The sequence below is a fragment of the Candoia aspera genome, chromosome 2 (genome assembly GCF_035149785.1).
Source record: "Candoia aspera isolate rCanAsp1 chromosome 2, rCanAsp1.hap2, whole genome shotgun sequence".
NCBI classification, from domain to species: domain Eukaryota; kingdom Metazoa; phylum Chordata; class Lepidosauria; order Squamata; family Boidae; genus Candoia; species Candoia aspera.
This window is the reverse complement of record NC_086154.1, coordinates 26,696,574-26,715,659: the sequence shown is the minus strand read 5'-3', so window position 1 is coordinate 26,715,659 and position 19,086 is coordinate 26,696,574.

Sequence of the window (19,086 nt, the reverse complement as noted above, 5' to 3'; positions counted from 1 at the left end):
AGTGTCATGCAAGTCTGTATTATTACTATGTAAGAGACAGGGAAGTCTGAGCTGCCACAGACCATTCACACAGGGAAGGAAAGATTGATTACTTATCGCCACGAACAACAACCTCTCTGAATTAGCTATTTGTATTTTGCACAAAGCCTCTCTTGACATTGCTGTCAAAAGGAGAAAAAGTGGTAAATTCCTCCTCCCTCCTTCATTCCCCACAATCCAGCGGCTGCTGAGATTTCCCTTTTACTGTTCTTCACATAATGAAAGTTCTTGCCCTAATGGCTGAATTTATTTTGGTAGTGAGTTGTTTCACAAGTCCGGATGAGTAATATAGTCTGATGTCCTCCAGATGTAATTCCTAGAATTCCAAGGCAGAATTTCAACCCTCCTAATAACAATTGTTATCATGGAGCTAAAAACTGCAGACAAAGATAATTACCTCCCTAATAATCAAAAGCCTCTTCTAGAGCCACCCAACCACTCTCGTGCCCAAATAACAGGAACCAGCCATTTTAACAGTAGCATTTAGGAAATTGTGGCTGTAGATTGTTAATAATTTAGTACAGAGTAAGAAAATGCTCATCTGAACAGCAGTACAATAAATTTAAAGACAGGATTTTTTATTGATTATGTGCCATCGAGTTGTTTTCCACTCCTAGTGACCTCACAGATTTTCTCTATCTGTCCCCAACCTGGCCTTTAAGGTCTCCCAACAGTGCACCCATGACCACTGTAACTGAGACCATCCACCTTGCTGCTGGTCGACCTCTTCTCCTCTTTCCTTCCACCTTTCCCAACATTAGAGCCTTCTCCAGAGAGGTGGGTCTTTGCATAATGTGTCCAAAAAAGATAGGATAGGATCCTGATTGAGTTAGCCAGAACTCAGTCTCATTGAATCATAGGCTGGGTTCATTCCAACTCTAAGCCATGGTTTGTTGAATACAGTGGCCTAGTTCCATTTTCCATGTGAGATATTCATGTTATCATTTCATGTATAGTTATAATTACCTGGATATAATTTCAAAATAGTAAATTGAGCTAGTGGATCTTCTACCTAAATCCTGAGATGTTATTACCCTTGGGTGGAAGAGCAGGTTGCCTGAGACAATGGCAGGCCCCTGTGCTCCTTCTTTCTCTTCCATTTCAGCCTTTCCCCCAGCATCAGCATGGCAGAGTTGCCAATATAGCAGCAATCTTGACACAGGTGTAGAAAGAGAAGGGAAGAGACGTGACGTGACGTGTGTTTTTGGAGCTCTTCAGCCACCAGGGAGTGGAGAAGCCAAAAGAAAGAAGGTATTTTTCCTTTAGAGGGAGTGGATGGTCCAGACAAAAAAAAGTGCAGAGACCCAGAAAGGAAAAGCACAACTTGGAAAGCTGCAGAGTTTACAAGCTGGCCATTAAACAACAACAACAGAGAAGAAAAAATAGAAGAAATCCCAGAGAGAAGAAATACAACAGAACCGGCTATAAAACTGATGTATAATAGTAATAGTCTATAGTAGAAGTAATATAGTATAGTATAGAGGTAGTTCTGATGATAATAGTATAGAAGTAACAGCAATAGAAATATAGGATTGAGGTAACAGGAAGCACTCACATATATATTTGTAAGGTTTACACATCACGTTTATAACATTTCTTTGTTTTACAAAATAAAAAGCCTCCCCATCCCTTACAGGGAGATAATAGAGAAACCAAGTTATTGCATAGATCACAACTGCAAGGATTCATACAACACGCTATGCTATGGTTCACAACCCACAATAGTTTGGCTAAGCCAAAAATTGAGCATACCACTTTATGGTATGAACCTAACCATGTTATATTATCATAGCAAGGAGACAAAATGAAGAAGATGCAGCTGTGAAGCACCCCATTCCCTCCTTCCTTTATGCATATGTATGTGTGTATACATAAAATTTAAGGCTAGAATTCATCCACACATATATATATATATATATGAGGTGCAGCTGACATACTTTCATTGTTCTGTGTGTCATTTTCAGTGAACTATGCAGTCAGACATTTGTCTGGTCTGAGGTTGCCATCTAGTGTTTGATGACACAGTACCACTTTTCTTTGACACGACTATGGTAGAGACATTAATGTGGTACCTTCATATTAACTTCTCCAGCAGATAGAAGAAAAAAATAGAAATACATGTAGAAATATAGAATAACATTTGTAGGATCTTGGATCTAGATCAAGGACACTTACTTCCTGAGCCACGATGGAAATGTGTCAGGATATAAGACTCCAAGTGTGGCCCTCCTGTACAGTATCTCAGTATCAAGGATTAAATAGGTGTTCTGCTGAACAAGTATTTATTTATTCATTCATTTCTCCAATTTCCATTGCCGCCCATCACATAGAAGGGACTTTGGTGTACAAGTAGTTGATACTAAACAACAATAAAATTGAATAACCAATAATATAAGTCCAGGATCAAGAAAAATCATTCCCAATTTACCACAAAAAAGCAGCAATAAAACCAATCACTCCACCAACATCCCGACCCTAATTGCAGAGGGAACACTCAGAGTTTGAGTGCCTTATGAAAGGCTAATGGGGTGGAAGCCATTTGAGTCTCCAGGAGGATGATCTTCCACAGGGCAGGTGCTGTGGCAGAAAATGTCTGGCTCCAAAAAAGTTACATTGCTTGATAGAAGAGATGCAGAGCATGCCCTCCCCATCAGATCTGGTGGCACAAGTAGAACAACTGGGGACAGGTGGTCCATCAAGTAGCCACCCGTCATTACCAGCACCTTGAACCATACCTGGAAGCATACTTAATCACAGAGCAACCATGTTTAATAAGTGTATCATGAAATGTCGCAAACTGCCCACACCACTACATTCTGGACCAGCTGCAGCTTCTGAATGCTCTTCAAGGGCAGGCCCATGTAGAACACATTATAGTAATCCAAATGAGAGGTGACTCAGGTGTGAGTCACCATGAGCAAGGCCTTCCTTGCCATGGCTGCCATCTATTCTTTCAGTAGGAGTCATGAGTCCAAGAGGACTCCCAAATTGTGCACCAGCCCTTGGAGACTGCTGCCCATTCAGAGTTAAAGACAGAAAATCTCTGGATCTGGGGGCCTCAGAATCCACAGCTGTTCAATCTTGCCAACCTTGCTAAAGCCTTTTCTCCCCCATCCAAACCCTCACAGAGACTGGAAAGAACCTCAGCAGCATTGCTTGGTTGGGCCAAGGTGGAAATGTACAGCTGGGTATCATCAACGTACTGATGATGCCTTACCCCATGCCAACTGATGACCTTGCCTAGGAGATTCATGTAGATGTTAAAGAGGAGCACGGAGAGTGTAGATGGTAGAGACTTGGGACATTCCACAAAGCAGGGGCCTCAAATTCAATCTCTGCCCCCTAACAACACCATAGAAAAGAAGAGAACCTTGCAACACTGTGCTTTCAACTCCCCCCTCTGCACAGGTCCAAAGATACCTACAGACTATGTTATTTTATAAAGTTATTGAGCAGATTTTTGCACAGGTATAATCTGAAGGGTTCTTAGTTTTCTCTGTACTGAATCACGGTACACCCAATTCTTCAGGATTTACTTGGTGATAACAAGACTAGCACATCTGGTGGCTGCCACTAACTGGCAGCAAAAGCACATCAAATGCAAACTCACTGCTGCTATCTAGCAGTCCCTTGACGTTTTACAACCCAGATCTGATGGCCACTTTGCAGAGACTGTTTGTTTTTTTTGCTCTGGTAGCATCAGAGTGACATTGTCTGGACTTGGAAGCTGAGCAGGGTCAGACCTGATTAGTAGTGCAGGGCATACCAAGCTTGTAGGCTAGACTGGGAAGTGAAAGAAATATCCCAGGTAAAGGTAATGACAACCCACTTCTATACTGCAACCAAAACACCTGCATGGATGCATCCTTAACATCAGCAGGAGTCAGGTTCGATTTGAACAAGACTTTATTTAAAAAAAAACAAAAACAGAATGGCTGTACCTTTCATTCACAGTCCCATATTCAGTGCACGTGTCTTATCTCTCAGTTTGTCATGGTTCCTGTTCCAATGTTCCTGAAGCATCGTAACAAGTCTCCATGCCATGTTGGTCCTGACATGTGTTGCTGAAAAGGAGGGGGCTGCTATTAGTTTGTACCAGGCAGAGACAGACGATGCGAGTGCAAAGGAATTCATATTTGGGCTATCTTGCCTGGCCACGGTCATTACCCGAAGATTGCCAGCAACCATTTGAACACCTGCAGAGGAATGGAGTTGCACTGACAATGGGGGGAGGGGTCTGGGGTCGCTTGTGGTTTATTGGGGAGAAATCCCGCGCTTTTGGTAATCTCAGCTTTGCCTGTGATCCTGCATACTATTCATCATTAAATTAGATTTCCATAGACCTCTATGTGAGTCTGGTTATCGATTTGAATAGGCAATCATTACACAGTTCCTTTTAGGATTCACCCATGCCTGAGGCACTGAACTCCACTTCTTCTCAGAAGAGAAAGAAGACAACAGGACTCACCACCCAATCCTGCAGTTTTCAGTTCCCAACATCCAGCTGGGCCCCCAGAGGATTCTTTAGCCATGTTTCATCTCAGTATTATATTAGGTGACCAAAACACCACCAAATCACATCCATCTGTACATAAACTTGGCCAAAGCTCAGCACCATAGTACAAACAACATTTTGCTGACTTCCAGCTAGACCATTAAAGGAAGACCTGATAGAAGTCTTGTCTCTACCCCTGTAGCAGAATTTTTCAAAATAAAGTAGTTTTTGTTTTAAACCTCAAAAATCTGGATGGCCCCTAGATGATAATGAAAAGATAAAACAATTCCAATTCTTCTCTGTCTTCTGGTGTCCTCCTAGAGTTCTTCAGCCTAGATATGGTAGCCCTATTGTTTTAATGGAAGAAAAATATTTTTGATATATATCATTTAGCCTTGTATACATATGGTCTTAAATTGTATCATACTAAATTAAGTTTAACTTAATCACACTTAGTTTTCTCTTGACTCTGCCCATCTTCTCTGACCCTGTGCCCCAAAAGTTGGAACCCTGTGCTAGAGCAGGAACTACTATACACCCAGACACTTCTCCTGGAGCTTGCCAGTCTCACCGCCTTCCTCATTTTACTGCAGATTCTTTTAGTTTTAAAAAAGAAAGGAATAGATAATTAACATGCTGCAAAGCAAAGTACCACCCTGAAGGACAATTCTTACTTCCAGGAAGGCTTCTGGGTATTAATAGGAAATAGAAGTGCTGGATGGCGGTACTCTGAAAGTATGGTTCATTGGGTGGTGGTGTCAGCCCTTCAGGGTAGACTAGACTAGGAAACCAAAGTCATGTAGGCCAATATTACTTTTATTGTAAAATTATAGTATCAGAATCTTGCAAGTCTGAATGTGTCTCCCCCTCCCTCCCTTCATGTGAACTAGGGAGGGGCTTTGAGATATTTACGTATGTTACATTCCTGTCCCGGACTCAGGTTTCTTTTATCTAACTGTTGCCTTGGCAGTGGCTCTTCCTCCTATCCCTCAAGGCCATTCCCTCTGCCCTCTACAGGTGGTAGAGAGCATCCTTGGGGGCTAGAGGGGTGAGGAGAGCAATACATCAGTTGTCTTCTGCTAAATGGGTATTTGGTGACAAGCCATCCCCTCCATTACAGTCATTTGGTGAAAGTATCCATGATATGCCAACCTGACCAAAAGGCTGAGAGTCTTTGCCCTATGCCAACCAAGATGATCAAAAGTAAGTCAATTTCCTTTTTGAAAAGACAAATAGGCAAGGGTCTTTCCTTGCTTATCCGATTGTTTCTCTCGATTGTAAAACCAACACATGTTAATTGTTTACCAAGGATACATATCCATCCTCTGCATCTTTAACTAGATTTCTTAAGGCTAGTGCCCACAGCTAATCTACCAGCAAAGAAATATAGGCCATCAAATTAAGATGTAGATCCCTAAAGGTATGTTGTGGCTATAGTTGGACTGCAGATCTGAAAAGATGGAAATTAAGCAAGAAGAGACTGGGTTCACATCTCATGCGAAGTCATTTTGTAGTATATTTAGTCTGGGCTTGGTGCACTGTGTAATCCCCATCACTTATGGTTTACTGAGTAAATGACAGCTATGGAAATCAAGGCTTAATATATGAATGAGACATACAGTGGATGTTGAAATACTGTAATAGAGGCTTTCATTTCCATTCTCAGTCCATACCTCTGTCTATTCTTTTATCTGGGTTAGATGTATCCAAATTATGTTTGCAGGGAAACCAACACAAGCAGAGCAAGCCACGGTATATAAACTGAGAGCAAGGCCCACTCCCTCCTCGCACTGAAGATGTTGCCTAGTCTGGCAATGAAATGTCTGCAACAAAACAACAAGGCTCAGAAAGAACCAAGGACTCCACATGATAAAAATATCTATTGATAACTGATAAACAGCAGAAATTAAACCAGAAAAAAATGATTAACAGACCACACAGTAGTACTAAGGTTAAAAATAACTAAGTTAAAAATATAACCATTAATGCTGATAATAACAGAAAGCATTATTTTCATTGTCCTGTTTTGCTCATACTAATGGAGGCTTCTGAAAGAAGCAAAGATTATTTTCCTCTGCCACTAGATGCTGCTCCTGCTGCATTATGAATTACCTTACACAATTTTGTCCAGTCAGCTTATTGTATAATTTAAGTGCACAAGTTTTCTTGCACAAAATGCATAAACTGCAGAAGATGGATATTTATTATAGCTCACCTCCTCCCAAATATGTAAGCTTTGCTCTCCAAGCCTAACAATGTATTCAGCTGTATTTTCACATATTCATATTTACATACTAATCTTTTTTCAAGAACCAAAACAGTTCAGGCATACCTTAGTACAAAACATATAGAACAGTGTTTTATTTTGAACCTAGAGCAGTTAGAAATTCATTAGATCAATTTGGCTACAATATTTATTGAAAATATGCTAAATTTTTAGCAATTTGCTTTCATAATCCTAAAAGGTGTGGGGGAATGGTTTAGAAGGAGATCTAAGATTTGATAACATGAAATCAAGTCACTTACCACTTTTTGTATCAGTATTGCTCTGGTCACATCCACTGAAATTTGTGTTTCTGATGAGTGATATCCTAGTCATTCTAACAAAGTATTGTTCAGTGCAGAGATGGTAACTTGAAGCAATGTTGAATACTATCCAAGACTAACATCCAAGACTGATTTGAGTTTAAAAGAAGAGGATAAATGAATATGTTGGCTGAATTTGCACATAGTACTAAGCCATCACATGGTTTGTTATATTATTATAATGTTAGAAGCAGCCATTGTGATTTGTAAACCAAATTTTTGTAGCTTATTGTTATGAGTGAATCAGGCCACTAGTGTTGTGGAACTGTTGTTCCACAAAAAATAGTACGATGTGTATGCCTTTCTAATGATAGATAGTACTATTATATTTTCAAGTCCCTAGGTAATGCTGGATCTGATTGTACATTTGTAGAGTTAAGCAATTTCTTTGCCTATTTTGTACTTAAGAGAGACAATAAAGTTCTTGTCTAGCTTTCTGACTATGTGGCCAATATGACTAAAGCTGATCTTGCAGAGCTTTTCTTAAGAACTAACAGGATATACATCATTAAATATGTGTTATATATGCTGTAAGGATCATTGATATTTACCTTATAATTGGAGATCACAGTAATGCTTGGAGACAAGACAAACACCATTAGTTACGTGACAATTATAAATAGAACACTCAAGTCAATGGCATGGACTTATTTAAATTACACCCTTGAATACTTCTCAGCTATCTAATGATTCATAAAATCAGAGAATTATATGGGACTTTGGAACAGGAATCCTCAGACCATCCCAGACAAATGGGATTTTGTTTGAAAGGTAGGATAACATTTGATCGATCAAGAACCCATGACTCCAGGAGGCTTAATAGGTCTCACAGTTAGAAAATTCCTCCTTATTTCAAGTTTGCTTCTCTCTCTGTAAAGCTTACACCCATTGGTTTTGTCCCACCTTCAGGCACTGCACTCTCTTCCCTGTGACAACCCTTCAAATATTAGAAGATTGCTACTATGTTTCCCCTTAACCTTCTCTTCTTAGGCCACCTAGTTCTTTTCAACAATATCTATCTATCTATCTATCTACCTATCTATCTATCTCTATCTAACATCTATCTCTTTTGACTATAATTGTAAAATTTAACACAAACTAAAACTTAAAAAAAGAAAAGAGTAGGAAGAAGTAAAAAGTGCAATAAAAAAGAAAAAAGAGAGAAGTATATAATAAAAAGAAAAGAAATATATAAAGAAGTAATTTCCAACCTTTATCACAACAAGTATAAACAAATATAGTGACTCTTCACCCCCTCCAAGATTACAAATATTTATCTCATATATTTAGAGATATCCCTCATATAGGATCCCATATCCTATCTCTTATCTATAAACAAATCCATAGACTATCATCCTTCAGTCCTGGTGTCAGCAGAAAAGTCCATAAAGGGTTGCCAGAACTAACAACACATCTTGTTTTAACCTTGATCAAGTACGTCAACTTTATATTCCTTCCTTTTATTTCAAACAGTCTTAATCTTTAGTTCATTCAAATATTGTCATAGGATTTGATTTCTCTTAATTTCTTTTTTGTTCCATCACATAGAGTTCTTCAAGGCTTTAACAAGCCTCTTTTATAAATTCAATAGGAAAAAAATTGCCCAGGTCACTCTCTTGGTTTGTCATTTGTATCTTCCTTTTAAATTTTAAAACCTCAGTCAGTTCCTTTTGTAGATCCAGTGAAACATCCTTTTCCAAGCCACTCTCTTGGCCTATTGGTTGTAAATCCACTTTCAATACCATATCTATCTTCTCAGATAAAATTTGTTCTACATCTGTCATTTCTTCAATAATATCCTTTGAACATAGTCTATCCGTAGAAGCAGACATCATTACGGACATCCTTGATGGCTACCATTTTCTGACTTCATTCTTCAAAAGTCTCCTTCAGTATTTTCATTGTTATAATGTTTTGCAACATTTTACAAGCCTGTAGATCTTTCCTCTACCAAAAAACCTTAGTCCCCTCTAGTGTCCAGTTTTTGAAATTGTGAAATTGCTTATCTTTGTTGTATCTTGTAAAAACCAAAACAGAATCTATTTCCCACAAGAAGCTGTTTCTTCTTTATAATTACTTCCAAAATCTTATTGTAAAAGTTTCAATATTCCAATTTTCTCTGGACTCTTAGTCCATTTATAACTTTCTAAGATTCTTTAGCGTTTTGCTGTTTATTTCAGATTCCTTAAATTCTTTTTTAAATTTATTTTATAGTAAATTTTAATAAGTTTCAAGAGAAGAATAACAACTACAAAAAAAACCCAAAAACTACAAAGAAAGAAAAAAAAACTAAAAAAGTGTGAAAACACAAGACAAAAATTTACAAAAAGATGTGGTTTCTGACTTTTAACAGCAAGGATATATAAAAATTTCCATAATCAACCTCTTACTCTATATTGAACCAAAACAGCACATGATTTCTAGAAGTCGTTCCACTTTAACACATAATAAAAATACCTAAGTACAATTACTCCTCCCCCTTATATTAAAATAAAGAAAAAAAGGTCATATAAACCTCCTAAACATCTTTCTCCCCTCCAAAAGATAAAACATATTTAATTATTCCCTTCCTACCACTATTCTATATATTTCTGTCTACTATAATAAGAATCAAATTAAAAAGCACATAAGTTGTCTACTATTATACTTAATAATAGAACAATTTTAATATTCCCAATCTTAATAAACCCCAAAAACAAAGACAGTTCAAAACAATAATTCCATATCTTTAAAAGCAAATAACATCAATCAAATCCCTAAAGCAAACCAGATAAACATTCTTTAACCCTAATAAAACAGTTTTAATAATTTTAATCTTAATAAACCCAAAAACAAAGACAATTCAAAACAGTAAATCCAAATCTTTAAAGGCAAATAGCATCAATCAAATCCTTAAAGCAAACCAGATGAACACTCTTCAACCTTTATCCCACTTCAGAATAAACCAGAACAGTTACATATCCCTACAATGTGCACAGAGCTTTTCTCTTGAAAGAATCAAACAGCCCAACTGCCCCCCTCAAAGATTCCAGGTTCTTTTCATGGCATTCCACCAGAAGATCAATTTTACTTATGGCTTGCAGATCACTCTCTCCCTTAGATTTCTCCAACTCCACTATCCAATCGTCATCCAGCGTCTTGATAAAAATCCCAATCTCACTCTTAAAAAAAGCCCTTCTATCGCTCTTAAATTCCTCAATTTCATCCACCACATCCCCAACCTGATGACACATTTTAGATCTCACATTTTCCACAATGTCCTGGATATCTTGCATAAAAGCTTGATAGAAGTCAGAAGAAATCTGTTTAAAATCTTGGTGGAAGTCAGAAAGAATCTGTTTGAAATCCTCCATGTCTCATGTAGTAGATTATGGTGCCCCGTAAGAGCTTAACCAGCAAAAGTCAAAGATACAAAAAAGTTCCGAAGTGTGATTACATAAAGTGAAAGTAAGAGAGCAGGGAAAGATAGCACTTTCTCAAGGGAAAGTGAAAATAGAAAGCTGAATGTTCAAATCAGCTGATTCAACATGTAGGAAAATGCTAATATCTTCAAATTTAATACAAAAAATAATAACAGAAAGACAATTATTTACTCTCAATCTTCCTTTACATTTGGAAGGAAAATGAAATCCAAAACTTAAAAAAAAATTTTTTTTAAGTAATCCCAAAACTAACATTAAGCACCAAGAGAACCAGCTTCTCCTCACTGTAGAAAGCCTCTCTTGGGGTACATATGCTTAAAAAAAATACAAATTGGTGACTTAGAAATAGGGTGCCTGGTCTTAGTGTCCCTTTAAGGCTACAGCACAGCTTGGAAAGTGATGAAATCCCCGCCTCCCAGCCAGTCGAATGCGAAGCTCAGTTGCAATCTTGACTACAATCTGCCCTTCGGAGGACAGATGGGATGATTCCAGGTATTCTCCTTGATCCGGAGAACGTTTCTGGGCTTCAGGAAAGCCTGCCTGAGCCCCCAAAAAATTACCGCGTTGTCAGCTGTGCCTGCTGAACCCATGGACACAGCCATTCAGTCCACCATTCCCACTGGAAGCCCAGATTCTTTAAATTCTTAACCTTATGATTAAAATTTTCTTTCATTCAGGATTGAAGGCAGACTCACCCAATGTTTTCAGACTTGTTGGTCCAAAGGTCTCTAATAGGTTAGAAGTAGTTGATGAGCAATTTCTGAAAGTGATTAGAAAGTGAGGTTTGCAAACTTAGTGCCCTTTAAAAGTCTCTGCCATGTTTTCGAGCAAGTTGGATAATCCCATCATCTCCTGGTGCTCAAACCTGCAGAAAAATGCTGTCCTATGGTCTCCTTGTGAGGAGCAGCCATCCAGAGCACATGTGGGCGATCCCCCATCCTCTCCTTATCTGGAGAGGTTCCAAGGAACCAGTCTACTCACTGGTTCCTTGGTCTTCACTGCTGTCATCAGCTCCACTTTCAGAGCCAACTTCAGTTCACCATACCTCCCCCAGAAGTACCCCATACATCACACTCTGAGTATACCCTGTTCTCTCAGCTCAGGCTGCCCCACAAGCTGCAAGATTCCCTTCATAGGTGGAATTTGCCAGCAGTTCTCCCTCTCTTGCACCAAAGCTGTAGCCAATAGGTATTATCTCTAAGTCAAGATGGCAGCTGTGGCAGTGCAGTTGGAGCTCCAAGTTGCTTTCAACATCTTTCATAGGATTTAAGGACCATGTGTTGAGTATGGTTGTTTAACAAACTGTGAATCTACTTGGAAGTAAGACTATCAAAAGCAATGGTCAACTGTATCAGATGGCTTACTGAAGTCAAGGTACACTACATCTACAGCATTCCCTTGGTCTGTTAATCTAGTCACTTTGTCAGAAGAAGCAATATGATTTATCTGTCATGAGCTATTTTTAACAAACCCATGCTGACTTCTAATAATCACCTTGTTTCTTTCTAAGCACTCGCAAACCCACTGTTGGATGAAATTTTCTAGGATTTTCACACATATCTCCACAAGCGGATTTCTCTGTAGTTTCCTGGGTCCACTTCTCCCCCATCCCACCTCCTTTTTTTAAATATAAGATTGGAAGAATATTAACTTTTCTCCAGCCTTCTGGCACTTCCCCTGTTTCCAGGAATTCTCAAAGATTACAGTCAGTGGCCCATAAATCACACGCGCCAGTTCCTTTAGCATCCTGGGATATAATCCATTCAGCTCCAGCAACGTGAATTCATTCCAAGGTCATCATCAGTTCCTTGCCTATTTTTGAGCTCCATTCCTCTTGCCTCCTGGGATGCAGCTTCTGGCAGGTTGGACCATTTTTTTCATTTGTGAAAAGGCAGATGTGAAATAGGAATTAAACAGTTCAGCCTTTCCCTGCTGCCCTCCACCATCTTCTCCAACCAACAGACTGCCCGTTTTCTTGACTTTCCTTTTGTACCACCTGTTCTCAAAGAACCCTTTTTTTTGTTATTTTTGGTATTCATTGCAAGTCTCAGCTTATTCTGAGCCTCAGCCTTCCTGATCCCACCCTTAGAGATTCAGGCTAGTCCCTGATTTTTTGCTTTTGATATATGCCCCTCTTTCCATTATAAAACTTATCCTTTCTGTTTCTCAGTTTATCAGAGAGATCTTGGTATAGCCACATGGGTTTCATAAGGTGTCTCCCCTTATTTTTTTCCTCTGGTGTTGTTTTTTTTGGGGGGGAGGGAGCTTAATTATCTCATTTTTCAGAATTTCCTAACCCTCCTGAACTGTTTTCCCTTCAGGATTTCCATCTATGGAATCCTTTGTATTTTTTCTCTTATACTATTGAAGTCAGTGCTCTTGAAATCTAGAACAGTAATCTGAGTACCTTCAGTTCTCCCTGCCTGCAATATGATGAATTCTAGGATTACCTCATCCCTCTCTCCCAAGCTTCCTACAGCTATTACTCCCTCAGCATAAATATTAAGTCCAGGATAGCCAATCCTGTAGTTCCCCCTCCACCTTTTGGACAATGAAGTTGCCCCACTTGCTGCAGAATTTGATTCCCAGTTCATATCAGGATAGTTGAAAAAACCCATTACCACAGTGGTGTGTTTCCTGGACATCTCAGGATGCTTGATTTGCAAAGATTGCATCTACAGTATACCTTCTGCTTAGTTGAATGGCCTGTAGCACAGACACACAACAGTGTCATTATTGTTTCTCTCACTTTTAATATTCACCCTGGTGTTTCCTACAGGCTTTTCACCCTTGAGATCATAAATACAGCTGTAGTCATTCTTTATGTATTCTGCAAGTCCCACTCCTCTTTTGTTGGGTCTGTTTCTCCCAAACCAATTATATCCTTCAGTAGTGGCAACGCGGAAGACCATTGTATTTCAAGGAGTTTAAGTGACATATTTTAATTGTTCTCCTTCACACAAAGAAGCTTAGACTTTATTTTGAGTTATACTAATCTTTAGCTGGCTTGTTTTTTATTTCTGTTTGAAATGGGGGGCGGGGAAGAGAAAACCTCAAGATGGTTTCTGCTAAGGACTAGCTTCTCTGTGTAGCTCCCCAGGCTCTAGGATTATGTCATAAGCAGGTGCTCTGGATCCTGGGAACTGCCCAGTCAAGGTCAGACCCTGCAGCCTCTGCGCCAAGGAAACAGGGTCACGGGACTTTAAGGCCAGACTTTGATAAAAACCATAGGACTGCCTTTTGAGTTTGGGAGCTCCTGCACGGACCTGAGCGCTGGATGCTGTGGAAATTGAGCCACCCTGGAGTATCTCCGCTGTCCTTATTAAGGGGCTCCTGACAGCCTATGGGTGATTAGGTATCAACTTGCTTGGTATGTTATGATTTTTCTTTCTTTATATTATGCTGTGTAAGCTTCTGTTTAATCAATCTAAACTATGTTTCTGTTTAAATCTGTTTGCTTAAGTTAATAATAAAGTTTAAAATCTCTTTATCCACTGGTGTGCTTATTGCCTCTGGTTCTAAAAGAACCAACTGTCTGAGCACCTGAGCACTGCTTGGACACTTGGCAGAACACCTTCCAGCACTGAATTCCAAACATGAGTTCCATCCTACCAGATTTAAGTAATACCAATAATGTCATACTTACCCCCTTCCCCCAATACTAGGACTTCAGTTTCTTCTTGTTTGTTCCCCATACTCTGAGCTTTGGTGTACTGGCATCTGAGCCCTTCAGTGTTACCTTTCTAAGTTTTTCTGTTGCATCTCCTGGTGTATTTCTGAGCACCCCTTATTTCTTACCACTTCCTTCCTTGTTACAGGATTTATTCGTATTCTGTGTAGCAACCATTTGCAACCTGGTGTGCTTGAAAGACTTTGGATCACAGTTTCCACCATCCTGCTCCCACCATGGCCACTGGTCATGCTGGCTCTGGATGCTGTCAGTTATGAAGGGTGAAGAGTTGGAGAATCTTCAGCTGCCACTCCAGCTGAAGATCGAAAGGAAGAAATTGGAGGAAGCAAATAAGGCAAAACTCTATAAGCTTCATTTGCCAGTGACAGCTCTGTGACCTAAACTCCCTCTACATCTAAATAAGAGAGGAAAAGAAAAGACAACCTGCTCTCAGGAAAACTGAAATTTGGGAAGATTCAGAAGACCTATTTAAGTGAAAATAAATTGTACCACTATAGACAGTGAGCTTTGTTGCATAAATTGTGGACGATGTAGGCAAATGATTGCCACCAAAGCTTGCTCTTTCTTCTTCATTATCATTAACTTTGCAATTAATCAATAAAAAGAATTATTTCAACTTCCTTCCTAGTGTAAAAAAGAAAGGGTGCCTGAGCGGGATTAGGCTAGAAACAAAGGTTACCATATTTTTCTAGATACTCCTAAGAGAAATCTAAACCAAGTTGCACAAAGACAAGAAAATCATCTGTAACCTCTGCTCAGGTTATTCTTGTGGTCAGATGCTGGCTGGGGAATTCTGGGCGTGGAAGGCCACCTGTCTGAAAGTTGCTAAGGTTGAGAAACACTGATCCATATTCTTAGTGCCCCCATTGCCACGATACTCTTAGTGTCCTCAGTGGTCAGTAGGGTAACAGGTATGAAGAGTTCATGTTTCTGGAGCTATGTCTCCAGCAAATAAATCCAATATGAGCTTCTCAAAAAGCGGAAGGATTTAAGGTTTTCCATTTTGGGAATATATTACTGCCATTTAAAACAATTACAGCTTCTTAGACTTGGCTTCTTTTAGCTCCTAACAATTATAGATAATGGTGAGATGGTTGGAATTAAGTTCCAGTTGCTCAGTAGGTGCTTCCTCTGATTTAGCAGTATTGGATTCTCCCTGTCTCTCAGAGGCATTGTGAAGACCAGACGTGGGATCTGTGGCCTTGGCCCTACATGGGGCTTCCAGCCTAATTTCCTACAGAGCCAAGCTTTTTCTTTAGTCCTGTCCTTTGACAAGAGCAATCTGTTCCTTGCAAGTGCTGCTCTTTTGAAGAAAGAGAAAAACAATGACATTGGAGAAAGAATCGTTATCCCCAGGCACTATTGGCAGTACCCACTGCTTGTTTCAGCCCCACCTGTCTCAAGGAATGCAGCTCTTAATGCCAGAGGAGGAGGAGGGGGGGGGGGAGGTGCAACATCATAGTAATGACATGTTTTCTGCTGTCTTTCACATTTATAATGTATTATATTGATTGTGGTGCTCCTCTTCTGCTCTTATGAGTGGAGAAATGTGATTATAGAAGAATAAACATGCTGAAGAGAAGCAAAGAAGTTCCCAGGGAGAAAGCTGTTATTATATGCACGACTTGATACACAGTATGGTGTTTTATGGTAGAAAAGAAGGTACCGGTATTTTTGGGGGGGTACACGTGATCCTCTAAGGCATTCCCCATATGTGGCAGTCTTTCTCAGCAAGGCTCACCACAATAACACAGACCCTTAATAGATAGCACAGGTAGCATCCTAATTCCAGTCCTCTCCTTTAAGATTATTATTTCTGTGATGCACATGGATAACCATCCTGTCCTAAGCAAGAGTGATTCTAAACATTAGAAAACCCTGGAGGGATTTATGTTTCTAATCTGAGACTTGTGTCTATCTTTTCTCATCATTTCTGATTGCTGAAACTCCTCAGCCATGAACATATATTCTCTTGTTATCCATCACTTAAGGTATCCTAGTTTAAAACTAAAACAAAAAACAGTTCTTTCGGAATTCCTCATTCTACAATCTGCAGTGAATTAAGTGCTGCCCCAGAACAAGAAATCATAATTCACTGCGGGTGGCCTTGTTGTTTTGAAGCCCCAGGCCCACATAGGCCCCCCAAAGCCTTGATTGCAGTTCCCAGAACTTCTTCATTGGAATTCTTAATGTGATAGAAGAAGGAGATACTAGGATGATTATATTCATGCGCCCGTGTCAACGCCACCTGGATGAAGTGGCGCCAGGTGACTGGAGTCCTATGTGATCTCTGGATGCCCCTATGCCTCAAGTCAAAGGTCTACAGAACGGTAGTGTGCCCAGTCACCCTCTACAGATCAGAGTGCTGGCCAGCAACAGCAAAGCATAAGCAGGCCCTGCACGTGATGGAAATGCGAATGCTCTGATGGTGCCTTGGACTAACGCAATTTGACCACACCATGAACAATGACGTCCGACGATGACTGGGAGTCATGACAATCATGGCAAAACTGCAGGAAGGAAGGCTCAGATGGTATGGACACATCATACGCAGCAAAGACTTGGTGGTGAGAACAGCCATGTGCCTGGACCCTGGCGGCCGGCAGCCCTGTGGTAGACCCAAGAAATGGTGGATGGACCGCATTAAGGAGGACATGGAATGTGTGAACGCCACCCCTGAAGATGCCTTGGACCGAGCCAAATGGAGACAGATATGCCGACAAGTGGACCCTGCCATAGCGCGGGAAAAACGCTAAGAAGAAGACTAGGATGATTATATTCACTATATCTAAAACAAATGTCATTTCTTGGAGTTGACCTTTCCTTTGTCCTGGTCCTACTTTCCAGAATTCAGCCCCTGGGTTCCAAAGACCAAGGGAAGTCCATGGCATCTCCAATTTAGAGTAAGATTCTGGGAATGAAGATAGTCCTGGGTGACTTCCACAAAGTCTATTAGGCAGGAAAAATAGAAATAAATGGGAATTGCTGGCTGATTGATCCTGAGCTAAACACTTAGTCTCTTCACTTACTTACTTGTCTAAGGCTGTGAGTTAGAGCTTAGGAAGACATGTACAGCCTCAGCTCTGGACCTGGAAGCTGTAAAAGACCCACAGATTTTGCTCCTTCCTGCCATCCAGTAGATCAAGGGATCCCTAGGATGTTATACTCCCTTCCTCCCAGAAAGAACATCATGGCAACAGAAGAGTAATCTGGCCCTTTCCATTCTTCAGTAAATGGGTAGCTGCAAAGGGATTGTTTCCCCACTCCCTAACTCCCTTGTGGTGATCTTCCCGGAAAAGACATTTTTCTTTGATAGATGGGTGGGTCCAGTGTACTTCCCCCTTTGTGGTCCTCTTGGCAGTCCTGGAACTGGAGGACAACCCATACCCAACAGTTGTTACTCAGCTGAGAACATCAGCAAGAGGAGCTCAACTTGGACCAAACAACATATAAAGCCTGTTTTGCAGCTTACTATTTCATTCTGGTCTTGAGGAACTGAAAGTTTTCCTTTCCTCCCACTCTTTTTCCTGGTTTCTCTTGATTTTTTTTCTATTAGTTTTAATGATTTTCTCACTGGAATTTTTATTTCAGAACAGTGCAGTTAAAATAAAGTAAGTTAACTTGGGTTAGAGCTGACAATTTCTTCCCACTATGTGATTCCACAAAAAAGGATGGAATTATTATGTCAGTGAATAATGGATGGCGGCTTTTTCCTCCTTAAAAAAAGAGCCTTTTCTGCCATTGCCCCCACCCTGTGGAACATCTTGCCCCCTGAGGCAAGGTTGCCCTCCACTTTTCTGGCCTTGAAGAAGAGTGTCAAGACCTGGCTCTGCCAACTTGCTTGGGATTCCAAGCCCTGGGGGTGGTTGGTGATTTGAAGACACTCTCTCCACCTTTTAGTTTTCCAATTTTATCTTCTATCTTTTGTAATTTTTGTATTTTCATAATGGTTTTTAATGACTTCTTTATTTGTAAGCCACCCAGAGTCACTTTTATAGTGAAATGGGCAGTGTATAAATTTAATACCTTCTTGGATTTTATATTTATTTATTGTATTTCATAATAATTGTGATGTCACTGCTTGTATGAGATTTTAATGTTTATGTTTGGAGCTTGATTTTATTGTAAACCACCCAGAGTCCCTCTTTTGGGGGAGATGGGCAGTAATTAAATTTGAATAATAATAATAATAATAATAATAATAATAATAATAATAATAATAATGTGCTATATAGCACATAATGGTAACTGCACTGGCCATTAACTAAAACAAAACTCAACAGTTAGTCAACATGCCATACACATTTCTTAGATCTGTTTTCTTTCTGCTGCTAGGATTCCCTTCCTAAATCTGCTTTTCACAGCCTAGAACTTTTAAGATGAGCTGGGCTTTAACTCCCATGATCCCTCATCAAGCATCCTGGCTGGGAGATGAGGGTGTGTGTCTTTATTTAATTACACATTTACAATATTATATACTGCCAACTCCACCAGGACACCCAGAGCTTTACAATATTTCAACATATCTATTGGGTGCCAGGTTATGGAGTTGTCTGAGATTTTACTTGCTAGCAGTACTCTTGATTCCGATCTGAAGGTGTGTTCTGGATCCAGCAAGGGCCTGTTCACTGTACTTGTTGGTAGGTCTTTAAAGAAGATGCCCCTTTTTCTGAACTTGCATAATAGACATACAATACCAGGAAAAGTATTTTAACTTTTTAATTTACTATTTAACTGATGAAGGCTTGAAGAGGCAGCAGTAAGGTTAACTCATGGTTAACATAGGAGAAGCAATAGATGGTTGTCTCAAGACTATTGGGAGCAGTTATTTATGCTGTTTTGTATAATCTAAT